Source organism: Peromyscus eremicus, chromosome 1 (assembly GCF_949786415.1).
Source record: "Peromyscus eremicus chromosome 1, PerEre_H2_v1, whole genome shotgun sequence".
Taxonomy (NCBI): Eukaryota; Metazoa; Chordata; class Mammalia; order Rodentia; family Cricetidae; genus Peromyscus; species Peromyscus eremicus.
The window spans coordinates 59,260,069-59,272,824 of NC_081416.1; the positions used below are offsets into that span (position 1 = coordinate 59,260,069).

The following is a 12,756-nucleotide window of genomic DNA, read 5'->3' on the forward strand; positions in this document are numbered from 1 at the left end:
TCAAGTCCCTTGTGGTAGCAACACTACTATGTAGTAAAAAAAAAAAAAAAAAAAGAAGAAGCCTGATTCCTAATACTCTGAAATTCTTAAGAAGGCAGTACCCTAGTTTTGAATTTTTCTTTTAAGTAAATATATTTAAAAGACAGGTGGAGTGTGATAGAGGGAAGTGCCCAACAACAACCTCTGGTCCCCATAGGCCTTCTTTATACACATGTGTACTCATACCCACTTAAACCTAACACTGCACACCTAAATAATGACTAAAATTGAAGATGCTCACCACGCGGAAGTGTGTTAGGAAAGGTCAGCTTCCGAGTGGCAGGCTTTAGAAGCTTCTGTGGAGAAGTGAAAGTATGATGAAGAAGATAACATTCCCCAGAAGCCACACCAGGCCATATGCATTGCAGCTACAGCAGAGTGTCCATCAAGGTCCAGGCCAGGCTGTCCATCCAAAACTCACTGAAGACTTGCAGCAGAGATGGGGACTGGCTTTACTGAGTAGGCCCCCAAAAGGAAGATGGGACCTCGGACTGTAGGGACTGGAAAGCAAGCCAAAGAGGTCTGTGAATTCCACATTAACAGGAGACCAGGTCCATCCCTGGCCTTGGAAACTTGAATGATGTTTCCTGGATGTGCATTTCCTATGAGCCACCCCTACCCACCTAGTGTCACTGCTGGCAGGAACTGTCAGGGTGAACACTGAGGGTCAGCAGAGTCCTTGGGGGTGTGGGCAGGAGTCTCTTCAAGGCAGGAGCAAAGGGAGGTAGATATGACAAAGAACGAGGTCCCTGACCCCAGTCCAGGGAAGAGCATCAGGTTCAGGATGCTCAAAGGACACCAGGGAGGAAGTGCGGGAGGAGAGGAGCTTTACAGGGGCAGGGTATGTTGGGGCAGGATGGGATTTAGCCAGCCCAGGCTGCAGTAGGATGGACTGGAGGACAGGAGCCGCAGTCTGGTGCCAGGCCAGAAGAGTAAGGCCTTGGAAGACAAACTGAATGCTGGGAGCAGTTGGGCCAGATCTTCCTTGTCAGCTGACTTCAGAGTGGGCCAGTGCCATAAATTAGGATCCATCTTGAACAGATGACAAAACACACAGCCCACTGAAGGACTAAGTGACGTGTCCCAGAGAAAGGACGTGGTGCTGTCTCACCCCTGGAAGACTATGGTTGTATGGTGCTCTGAGGCTGGTTTGACATCATGCTAGCAAATGGGCACACCACAGGAGGACTTGCTAGTCCCTTTCACTTACTTACCCATCCATCCATCCATCCATCCATCCATCCATCATCCATCCCACCCACTATCCATCCACCACTCCTCTATCCATCCATCCATTTTATCCATTTCACTCAATATTAATCTATCCTTCCATGCATTCATCCATGTATCCATCCACCCATCACCTATCCATCAACCCACTCATCTATCTCTCTAGTCATCTATCCACCCACTCATTCACTATCCATCCCTATACCTACCTACCCATCCATAAGTGTATTCTGTCCAGACAGCCCAACCAACAGTCCTGCTGTCCTCCACCCTGGTAAGGCTGCAGGAGGTGAGGCTGACATCCCCTTCCCCTTTCCCCCCTTGACCCAACCAGCTTGGAAAACAGTTTGGGCGTGTAGGGGTGGGGGCGGCAGCAGCGAATTTCTGTTCAATTGCAAGGTGAGGCCTCAGAGGTCCCAGTTATGGGAGATCCACATCTGCAGCCAAAGCAGCCAGGCCTGGGCGGAAGGGCGCAGGCCGAGGGCTTGCCCGGCAGGGGGTCCCGTGTCCCCACCGCCCGCCTCCCCCACCGCCCCGCGCGCAGTCTGTTTGGAGAAGAAAGCGGGCCAATTTGTTTTCATTCAGAGTCACTTAAGATCCCATTTTGGAGAAATGAAAAGAGAAAAGCCCGCTTCCCCGCGCCCGGCCCGCTGGGTGCTCGCCCGTGCCCGGCGGCGCGCTGGGGGGTGGGGCGGCGCCCCTCCCCCACCCTCCCTCTCATTCCCTCCCCTCCCCCACCACTCCCTCCCCACCTTCCTCCACTCTCCTCTCTCCCTCCTCTCACTTCCCCACCCTTCTCCTTCCCTCCCCTCCCCCTCCCCCGCATCCCTCCCCCACTCCTGCAGTCCCGCAGCTCCTTAGCCCCGCGTCCGGGCCCGGCCGCGCTCATCTACATGGCCGGCACACTCGCGGCCCATCTGCGGAGGCGCAATTAAACGCGGGGGGCGGGGGGGCGCCCGAAATTAGCATTTCCGCGGCCATCTGGCGCGAGGAGCGGGCGCGGCCGGACAAAGGGCGCCGGGCGAGGGGAGAGGCGAGTGTGCCGCGGCATTGACCTGCAAATGAGGCTTTGTCTGCGTATTAAAGCTCGCCGGACCCCCGACCCTGGCCTGCGCCCCCACCGTGGCCCCCGGCGGCCCAGGCCGGACCTGGCACCCCGAGGCCCGTGACCCCCATGAGGGCGCCTGTTCCCGGGGTTGCACCGTGGCCTCCAGCAGAGGCTAGCCGGCTCCTTGGCCCAGTCTGGTCTCATGGGTTCCTCAGGTGGCAGGTGTTCCAATACCTGCCCAAGCCCTGTTGGGGCTGGCCAGGAAGTTGAGGTGCTGGAGACACCTTAGGTAGCCACCTGCATGGATCGATCAGTCTCTGAACCCATAGCCATAAGGGCCGGGGTCTTCTGCCTTCAGCACCAAGGAGGCCCAGAGAGCTGGAGTTGCCAGATACTCCGGGATGCCTCAGAATGCAGGCCAGGACTGCAAGCCCTCAGGACTCTGGATCTATGTCAGTGGCCTGTGTCTCTTATAGGCCTCTCCAGGCCATTGGACTTTTTACAGTGTGGCTTAGACACTGGAGCTCCTCAAATGGGGTCCGCATAGCAGATCCCATGACTTCCATTGGACTGGGGAGCAGTGTGAGGCTGCCCGTGGGCCTCGGTTTCACAAAGTGGACACAGGGGAGTGTTTGGGAGTGCTGTTTCTGGGTGAGGACCATGTGTGACCCTGTCTAGAGGTGGTGAGGTTTCTCAAGCAAGGGTCCAACAACAGAAAGAAGGCTCATGGTCCATCCTGGGATGAGCAGAGCAGACCTCTCGAACCTCAGATTCCATCCTGAGAGAGTGATGATGCTAGAGAGATGCAGGTAGGGCCAGGGTGACCACTGAGAAGATGCTGGGAGTAAGGATTAGTAGAGTTAGAAGGGTAAACCTAGCCAAGGCGGAAGCTGAAGACTTCCTTGACACTGTAGTAAGACCAACTCATTTCCTCAGAGATTAGACAAGGGTGTTCAGAGAAGTGAGGGTATGGACATGGGGCAGTTCCTGGCACAGCCTGGCATTGAACCACAGGTTCATGAACCAAGGGGCATGGTCCCCTCATCAGTGATGCGGCTGAGTGGCTGGGACGTTATATATGGGCTCATCCCTACCTGTGGGTCAATAAACATGAAGAATTGTTCAGTTTTATCAGCCATCAGAGAAATGCAAATAAAAACCAGTTTGTGGGGCTGGGGAGATGGCTTAGTTTGTATGAAGATGTGAATTCTATCTCTGGAACCCATGTTTTTTGGGGGGAGCTAACACAGTGGCCCACATTTGTAACCTCAGCATTGCAGAGATGGACGGGAACAGGTGGATTCCTGGGGCTTACTGGCTGTGAGGTGGAGGAAAGAAGCTGGGCCCAGGGCTATGGGGCCTTGGAGAAGGCTGTCTCCACTCAAGCCTTGCATTTCAGCCTGTGCACACACCAGAGGAGGCCCGGCCACCTCTGGGTAGGCCTCCAGGAGCTGAGAGAGCAGCCTGGGGTCAGGGGTCAGGGAAGTGACACTCTAAGAACACTAAGATGTTCTCCAGAAGGGACGAGCACCTTCAGGCCTGAAGCACCTTCAGGCCTGCTCAACATGGGTGAGATGGCTAGGATAGGCATGGTCAGCAGGCATTGATAGCAATGGGGACAGTGGTCACCTGCCTTGTGGGGCAGTCCCTGGCACAACATGACCACCAAGGTTTAAAATAATCTCCTGTTTGAGCGGATTGCTATCTAGAGTGTATAAAGAACTCAAGAAACTAAACACTAAAGCATCAAACTACTCAATAAACAGACCAGCAGAATGCGGGCTAATGCTTGAAAGATGAGGTACAAATGGCTAAGAAACACACAAAGCATTGTTTGGTTTCACCAGTTGCCAGAAGTGTAAACAAAAGCCACATTGAAGGGTTGGGGCGATGATTCCATTTGCATAAAGATATGAGTTCAATCCCCAGGACCCCCTTACCTCCCACTCCCCTTTTTTTAAAGCTAGGCCAGGCTTGTGGAGAGGTGAAGACAGGTAGATCCTGGGCCCCGCCAGCCTATCAATTTGCCAGTGTTTCAGGTCAATGAGAGACAAGGTGGACACGCACATGAAGAATGACATTCTGGGGTGTCCTGCATGTGCACATATACCAGATACACTGGGATTCCATCTCATTCGGTCTGAAAGACAGTCACCAGAAATACAAACACTGGTCAGGCTGTGGAGAAAAGAGTTCCTGTGTGCACTACACGGCTGGAAGGAACGAAACTAGTCCAGCCACTATGAAAATCAGTATGAAGTTTTGTCAAAAACATAACAATGGATCTTCCATATGACCCAGCTATACACTCCTGGGTATTTACCCAAAGGCCTCTAAGTCAACACATCACAAAGATACCCTGCACGTCGCCGCTCATCACGGCATTATGCACAATGGCTGAGTTTGGAGGCAGCCTAGGTATGCAAGAAAAGGCGACTGGGCAAAGAGAATGTGGTTTATACACACAATGGAACTTTTTTTTTTTTTCAGTCACAGAAAAGAATGAAGTGAGGTGGTTGGAAAGAAAATGGATAAAACAGGAGATAATCACGTTAAGTGAGTTATGTCAGTCCCAGAAAGACAAACATTGCAAGTGTCCTTTGTGGGTCCTAGACTTCAGAGATAACAAAAAGTCATCTATGCACTGATGATAGGGAAACAGAATCAGAAACTGGGGGAACAAAAGACACTAATGGGAGGGAGGCGAGAGGGAGGCCAGCAGAGCACGGGGGGGGAATGGGAGTAACTTGGGGTATACTTTCTACTTGCATGGACATGGCCTTGTAATAGCAGTGATTAGTAAAGATGATGATAAAGATCTGGGAGGGAGCTCCGTTGTTGAGGTGCTTGCCTTGACAGCATGAAGACCCGACTTTAGTCCCTAGCCTTGCCTACTTGGCAAACTCCAGGTCCATGTGAGACCCTGTCTCAAAAAAACAAAAACAAACAAACAAACAAAAAAAAACGGTGGACAGAGACTAAGGAATGGCATTCAAGGTTGACCTCTGGCCTCCACACACATGCACACGTATTGCACACGCAGAACATGTGTGTGCACTTACATTTGAATAATAACACACAAAATCATTACAATGAACCTGCTGCCTGCTGGTTGTGAAGTATATGTATGTATGTATGTAGTCCTGGGTGCGTTTGGTGTCCGGGACACTGGGGACCAGGTATGAGCCTAGGGCATGAGCACACAAGTGATCCTGTATTGGTGGGGCACAGGGGCTTTGCTGTGTGCAGGGCTGGTGGAGAACAGGGAAAGCCGGTGCCTCTTTTTCCACACCAGGCACCTCCCACTCTGCGGGGCTAGGCCTCAGGTCCCCAGCAAATAGCGAGTCCCATGTGCTCAAGGCTGTGAGGGACCACAGCCCCTTGGCAGTTGTCTTCAGGAGTTCTTGGGTCCAGCTTGAGCTGGCTTCCTTGGAGGTCAGCATTTCTTAATCCCCATGGGTTCTCCTTCTCAAGTGTCCTCTCTGTAATCCACTCTGAGGACATTACCTCATCTGTAGGGACAATAGGTCCTGAAAGCCAGAGATCCTGGATCCACTTGGGAAGGCTTTGTGTTTGGTTTTGTAGGATGATCAGGAGTTTGGCAAACAGAGACGGGGGGGGGGGGGGGGGGGGGGGGGGGGGGGGCGGGGGAGGGCGGCGGCGTGGCAAGGGCCAATTTGGTCTGAGGTGGTAGCGCAGGGGAAGATGGAGCTGCAGCAGTTAAAGAAACAGGGGGCTGGGCCTTGACTGGGCTCTTGTGAGAGTTTCTCATCCCTGCTTCCTACCTCTCACCCACAGGGCTCTCTTTTCAGGATGACCTGCCTCACAGAGGAGCTGAGTGGAGAGGCAGCTAGTCCAGTGTCCCTATCCTCAGGAGAGGCTACCATGGAGTCTGGGACTTGGGGGTAGACTCCTGGCTAGAAGGGCAGCCTAGCAGGTAATAAGGGAAAGAGCACTGGCCATGGGGCCTGGGTGCAGCTCCAGGTCTGCCTTGGCTGGTGGGCAATGACTCAGTGACTTCAGCCTATGTTCACCTCTTGTGATGATGTTAGCCTCTGTCTTCTTGCCCAACTCATAAGTAACCTTTAGGCTTGGTCTCTGTGGTGGTTTGAAGGAAAATGGCCCCCACAGGACCATAGGGAGTGACTCTATTAGGAAGTGTGGCCTTGTTGGAGGAGGTGTGTCACTAAAGGGCGGGCTTTGAGGTCTTAGATGCTCAAGCCAGGCCCAGTGTGGCTTATAGTCTTTTCCTGCTGTCTGTTGATCAGTATGTAGAACTCTCAGCTACCTCTCCAGCACTATGTCTGTCTGTGTACTGCTGTTCTTCCCACCATGACAATAATGAGTAAACCTCTGAAACTGTAAGCCAACCTCAATTAAATGTTTTCTTTTATAAGAGTTGCCGTGGTCCTGGTGTCCCTTCACAGCAACAGAAGCCCTAACTAAAACAGTCTCCATTCATCTTCTCCTTTAGGGAGGATTGTGAAATGAGCACTGGGAAGAATGGCTCTCTCCAGCTCTGTTCCATGGAAATGGGAAGGTGGATAAAGGTCCAGCCTTAGTTTCAGAACATGGTATGGGACAGGAGCAAGGGCAGGGCAGGGCAGGGCAGTGAAGTCCCTAATCCTGCTCTGGGCTGCCCTGTCTGTGAGATTCTAGAGGCAGTTGTCTTCCTTACCTACCCTCCCTGTTGTCCTGGGCTTCAAGGTGGGGTACATCCTACCCCTCTGTTCCTGGTATGGGCTCCCAGGATTTCATTAGGCTCTGATGGGAGGGCCTAGGTGGGGAAGCAGTTGCTACATTGGCAGGCTGGCTGCTGTGGAGGCTGAATGGGCATTCTGCCCTGCCACCCTAGGCTGTCATCTGCTGCTAGGATTCAGTTTCCTAGAGCGGTCTAGCTGCAGGTGGATTCTGGAGGCCCTGGGACTTCATAGCTCATGAGGCTGGCTCCCTGGGGAACAGGGCCCAGAGTGCTTCGAGAAAGAAATCTGCTGGTGATCTGAGGTCTCCCTGCTCCTGGCAGTGAGAGTGATTGCTGGGGGCAAGGGTGCCAGGCTTTGGCAGGGCTCTCTGGAAGCCAGGCCAGCTGGGTGCCTCATAACTGAAGCCCTTGGATGCTTTTGGGACACAGGATTGGTAGAGTGATTTGAGGACAGTTCCCAGGCTGGTGGTTGAGAAGAGGGTAGAGGAATTTATATCTGGGGAGAAGGGGACGGGACTGGCTTCTGTTGGCCCTTCTACAGTTCCAGCTCTTGAGGGCTGCCCTCTCTGTGCACTTTGGGGAAGCTACTGGTGTCCCTAGGTGGTATAGGGGAGGGAGACATGTCTTCCCCAGTCTCCTAGGACCTTTTCCTGAACTCTGTGCTAAACCAGCCAAGTCGATTAACCAAAGGAACCCCGTTTTTATTACACAAATATGTATGCACACCCCTGAAGAATCAATTGACTTTGGGTTAGAGCTGGAGGTGGAGCCACTGAGGTGAGGGGTGTTGTGTGGGTTGGCAAGCTATCTTGATAAGCAAGATCTGACTTCAGGTAGCAGAAGGAGCCTGCCAGCCTTCAGAGCAGTGAGGGACACTGCCCGCCTGTGGAGGCAGCCTCCTGTGTCCTGTCGCCTGGAGGCCATCAGCATATGAAAGCCACCTGCTTTACCAGTTATCTTCTGACCTCCATCCCAGTAAAGAACAGAGCTTCTTGGATGGGCTACAGGGACCTAAGGGAGCTCTGCCAGGCACTCCATTTGCATCCTGTCCTTGGCCATGGGCTGGCTATTGAATGAAGAATGAACTCAACAGCATCCAATGAGAGTTGTGAAGGCTGGGAACTGGGGGAATGTGTGGGGAATGCTTTATAAGTTCAAAGCCCTTCTCTGTAACTTCCTGGTCTGCCCCTCTCCCTACTCTTCCACTCAAGGATGTAGCCTCTGTTTTCTGAGTGTTTTGGGTTGAATCACTCACTTGTTTGAATCTCCTGTCCAGCTCTCCTAAGTGGCTCCAGAGGATCAGGACAGGCCAGAGGAGATGATGAGCTTCCTCCGCCCACATACCTGGTGGATCTTTCTGCTCCACTCACGCACAGCTCAGGGACATGGAGGTTGTTGCCTTGGGGTTAGGAATGGATGTAGTCACCATACTCACCCATTAGAGCCATGCCTAAGGAATGAATGACTAGCCCTCTGTAGGGACAACTGAGCACAGTTGCCTAAGAAGTCTCACACTGTGAGAAAGGGAACATACACAGAGATGGGATGCACAGGGCCATCTCAGCCCTGAGTGTTGCTGTTGCAGGCATTCCCACAAGAGGTGGTAGATTGGAGAACAGAAAGGCCTCCCTCCTCGTCTTTGGATTCAAGGTGTTGAGAGATACACAACAAAGTTTTGTTTATACCTTGAAAAATATTACAGGAAGAAACAAGCCTCTGGAGGGGACTCAGGAGTCATCTAGAACATTGTAGAACTGAGGCTCAGGTGAGTCTTAAGGTAGGCAGGGGGTTCCAAAGGCTCTGGAGCTGTTTCCCAGGCAACTGGGCCCCAACTATGCTTAGTAGTTCCATGCAAATAGGCAGATTCTAGAACATTCTAGAATGTTCTGGCATAGCCTTACTTAACTTCACTCTATAGGATGGAAGGGGAACATAACACTTAGGTACCTGGCCAAGTTCATAGGTCAGAAATTCAAGCTCCTAAAAGGCACAGGCCTGTGGTTCTAGCACTAGGGAGGCAGGAAGTTACAAGTTCTAGGTCTTCCTGGGCTTACAGAGTGAAATCCTGTCCCTGAAAACAATGAAAAGACATTTACCATCCAGAGGCTGTGACAGTCCCTTACCCACCCCCAGGCAAAGCTCACAGGTGCCTTAGTTTCTCTTCATGTAAGCCCATAAGAACTGTTTCTCAGCTGTTGAAGGTTTGGAGAGTGGTGAACCTCTATTCTCTAGCTTCCCAAATAGAGCAGACCATGCAGGTCTGCCTGGGCCATATGGGGACAAGCTGGAGAAGAGTAAGTCTAGCTTTGGGCATCATAGCACAGGAGCTTAGGCCCTCCCTGGAGAGCCAGCCTGGCTTGGAGCAGACCTAGGTTCTCTGACTGTCCTTGTTCTGTACTCCAAACTCCTTTGACAGGACCCTTGATGATTGGTCACTGTCCTGTTAGTTCCCTTTTAAGGAAGGCTCTATTGAGGGGACTCCATACATCCCAAGGACAGGCCTGGCTCCCGAATGATGCTGGGGTCTCTCTCTTCTTGGCCTCTGCTGGGACCTGCAGCATCCCCATCCCTTGGAGAACCCTCCCTGGAACGAAACTCCTTCTCCCAAGCCTGGATGATAACTTCTAGCTTCAGTTGAGTCTTGGGGCCTGTGGACTGTGGGGGATTCCCCATGTGCTCTTACCAGGCCTCACTGGCAGGTCTTCTGAACCCTCAGGGTACCTAGTCTGTGACATGTCTTAGCATAGCCATGGGTGCCCCACTTAACCTGGAATCCTGAGCTGCCACTGGATGAGGCTCTATCTGGCTATTCTACCAAAAAGTGCTCCATCTCACGTGGAACTCAAAGCCTGCTGCTTCTCCCTATTCTGCCTGGCCCTCCCCCGTGTATGGAGGGGCTGGTGGTAGGGAAGGGTAATAAAGTCTTAAGAAACAACCAGAAAGGGGTTTGGGGAGTCTCATTAGTTGTCAATATATAAGCAGCATTTTTGAGGACCCAAGTGGCCCTCTATGTGGCAGGAGTTATAGTAACCTTCCTGAAATCAGTGGGCACGTCCTGGAGGGCTCTCTGGCCGGTGGCTGCCTCAGGTAGGCATGGTGCTTAGTGACTTCCAGCTTGTTTGGGCTGGCAGAGGAGCTATGCTCTGGCCATCTGAGAGCTTTTCTCCATTTTCTCTTCGGCCTGGCCCCTGACATCCCAAGGCTCTGGAAGGCAGCTCTGTCTCAGCCAGTTAAATATCCAAGTCCTGAGGCTCCCAGGAGAAGCATCTAACTTCTCTGTCATGACTCTTTTTGTCCTTCAACATAATGTTTTTATTAATTATTTGAGAATTTCATACAATGCACCTGATCACACTTGCTTCCTACTCCCCCCGGGTCCACCCTCCCACCCTTGAGCCTGCCCCCCCCAATAAGAAAACAAACAAACAAAAATACAAAAAACCCACCAAGTCCAATTTGGGTTGCCCATACACTCACTGGAGCCTGATCAAACTCCCAGTGGGCAGCCCCTTAAAGAAAACTGAGTCCTTCCCCACCCCACCCCCACCAGAAGCCATCAACTGCGAAGAGCAATATTTCAGCATCTTTATCACAATTTTTAAGGACTCTCTTCAATAACTTCATATCTGGATTTTTTTGGGGGGGGGAGCAAGGGGGAGGGGTTGTCACAGAAGCCTTAAATGTCTCTCATTCTCAGTTATGAGTCCACAGTCATCAAGATCACTGCACAAGATGCCTCTCTGCCCATAGCAGCTGGGGGCAGCACGGATCATGGACATCCACACTGTTTCTGCTGAATGCCACGGCTCTTTACACATACAGATACTGAGTTGTTTGGCCTCACCCTAGGCCTTGCTTGGTTTCCTCATTCCCCAGGTGGGGAGGTTTCACTGCTTGAAGGCCTTCTGTTTTAGGTCTCTGTCCTCTTTGATGCTCCCTTCTTGCCCATGAAGCCCCCTTGGATGCTACTCACTGTTATGGCTTGGCAGGAAGATGAGGCCGTGTGATTGACTGGAGTAGGGTGGAGGGGCTAGGAGGGTGAGAAGGTTCGAGGGTCACTATGGTCCTCAGTATGTCTTGATGTCCCCCTCCCTATACTTCGGCCCACTTCTGAGAAGCAGTGAGAGCATCAGCCTGGTGGCCTGGGTTCTCTTGGGTTGATAAGCTGCTGCCTGGGCCTGTGTGAAGGCAGGCCTGGAAGTAGATGACTGGGGGCTGTGCTGGGCTCTAGGAGCTAAGGAAGACTTGTTTTCTCTGGGACCTCAGGAGTGAGCCCTGGGGGATTGGAGAGAGTCTGAAGAGGGGTGGAGATGGCTCCCTTATGTGTCATGAGAACTGCAGAGGGGGTTGGGGATGCAAAGAGAACCCTTGCTGTTCCCTGGCACCCTGGAGTGCCTGACAAGGACACTGAGAGGAAGACCAGATAACAGAACCAAGCTCAGGCCATATAGGGACTGGCCAGGAGAGAAAAGGATCTTGTGTTCTAGTGGATTCTATCTCCTACACTCAACCAGTATCTGAGCCTTGGTGGGAGGGGACCTGGTCCCAGAGCTTAGGGATGGGGTAGTAGGATCCATCCCTCAACTTTCCTAGACCCTCCATTAGAGAAGACAAGATGCTTCCACCCTTAGGGAAGCATCTCTGGTCAACACCAAGAACTCTTAACCAACCCACGCTCAGGAGGTCCAGTGAGCAAAGCAGGGGCAGCATTGTCCTAGAGCAGGAGAGAAGGTAGCCACTGACCAGGGAGTGAGAGGTGGTTGGCTGGTGAGCTCCTATGCTGCCCAAACAGCCCTGCTCTGCTTGCCTACCAGCCTTGTGCTGGGCAGAAATAGTCCAGCATGCTGAGGTCAATGAGAATTGAGGTTGTCCGCTCAGATCTGGCTGCCCTAAGCATAGCCTAGGTCCTGTAGTAGCCTAGGTCCTGGACACCTGTTGTCCCAGGTGGGGGGACCTGAGGGATAAGATGTGGCCTCCAAAGCTCGGGGCATAGGCCTAGCTCCATCCAGACCTCAAGTATACAGACACAAGAAGAGGAGAAGGATGCCTGAGGTTGAGTATGATGAGGGATATACCCTTGATCACCCAGAGGGAGACCTTAGAAGGGCACCCACAGTGCTGGGAAAGTGGCTTTTGCTAAACCAAGAAGACTCTCAGAATTGAGGGCCCAGAACTTCAGTGGAGGGTTGTCCCCCCTCTGTTGGAGGCCATATTATACTGGGGGTGCCTGCTGGCGGCTGAGGGAGGAGTGGGGAGGGTCCCAGGAGCATTGTCCCTGGCCCTTCATCTTCTAATGGGCTGGGAGGCTGCTGCAGGTCCAAAGGCAGGGGCCAGTGATCTTCAGGGCACAGGTGTGGCTTCTCCATTGGGTCCAGACACCTCTGTGGCCTTTATTTTATCCAGTGATTTAACTGGTTTTGCTTGAGCCCAGTTGAAGTTGGGACATTCCTGGGCCAGCTGCTCCCTCTGTTTCACTGTCTTTCTGGCACCTACCCATCATGATGGAAGTCCTGAGTACGTGTGTGTATGTGTGTATATGTATGGGGAGGGGTGCTGGGTGCTGGGGGAGGGAGATTCAGATTAACATGGCTGCTGAGATTCCAGGGTCAGTGGATTGACTATGTGTTTAGCCAGGGTGGTTTTGGGAGGGATCAGCCAGCAGCCTTCTGGCCTTTGGGAGGCTTTCTCTGCTCTGAGAAAGCAGGACTAGGAAGAGGCGGGGCTTGATGCTGGGGGT

General features: G+C 52.5%; 1 long non-coding RNA gene across 1 annotated transcript; it reads right to left on the reverse strand.

Moving 5' to 3' along the window:
• Positions 1 to 284: 284 nt before the first annotated feature.
• LOC131898462 (uncharacterized) lies at positions 285 to 8,811 on the reverse strand. The gene is made up of 3 exons (XR_009375935.1): positions 8,705 to 8,811; positions 8,275 to 8,418; positions 285 to 539 (listed from the first exon to the last, which is right to left on the reverse strand). It is a non-coding gene; the product is annotated as an uncharacterized LOC131898462 (long non-coding RNA).
• Positions 8,812 to 12,756: the final 3,945 nt, after the last annotated feature.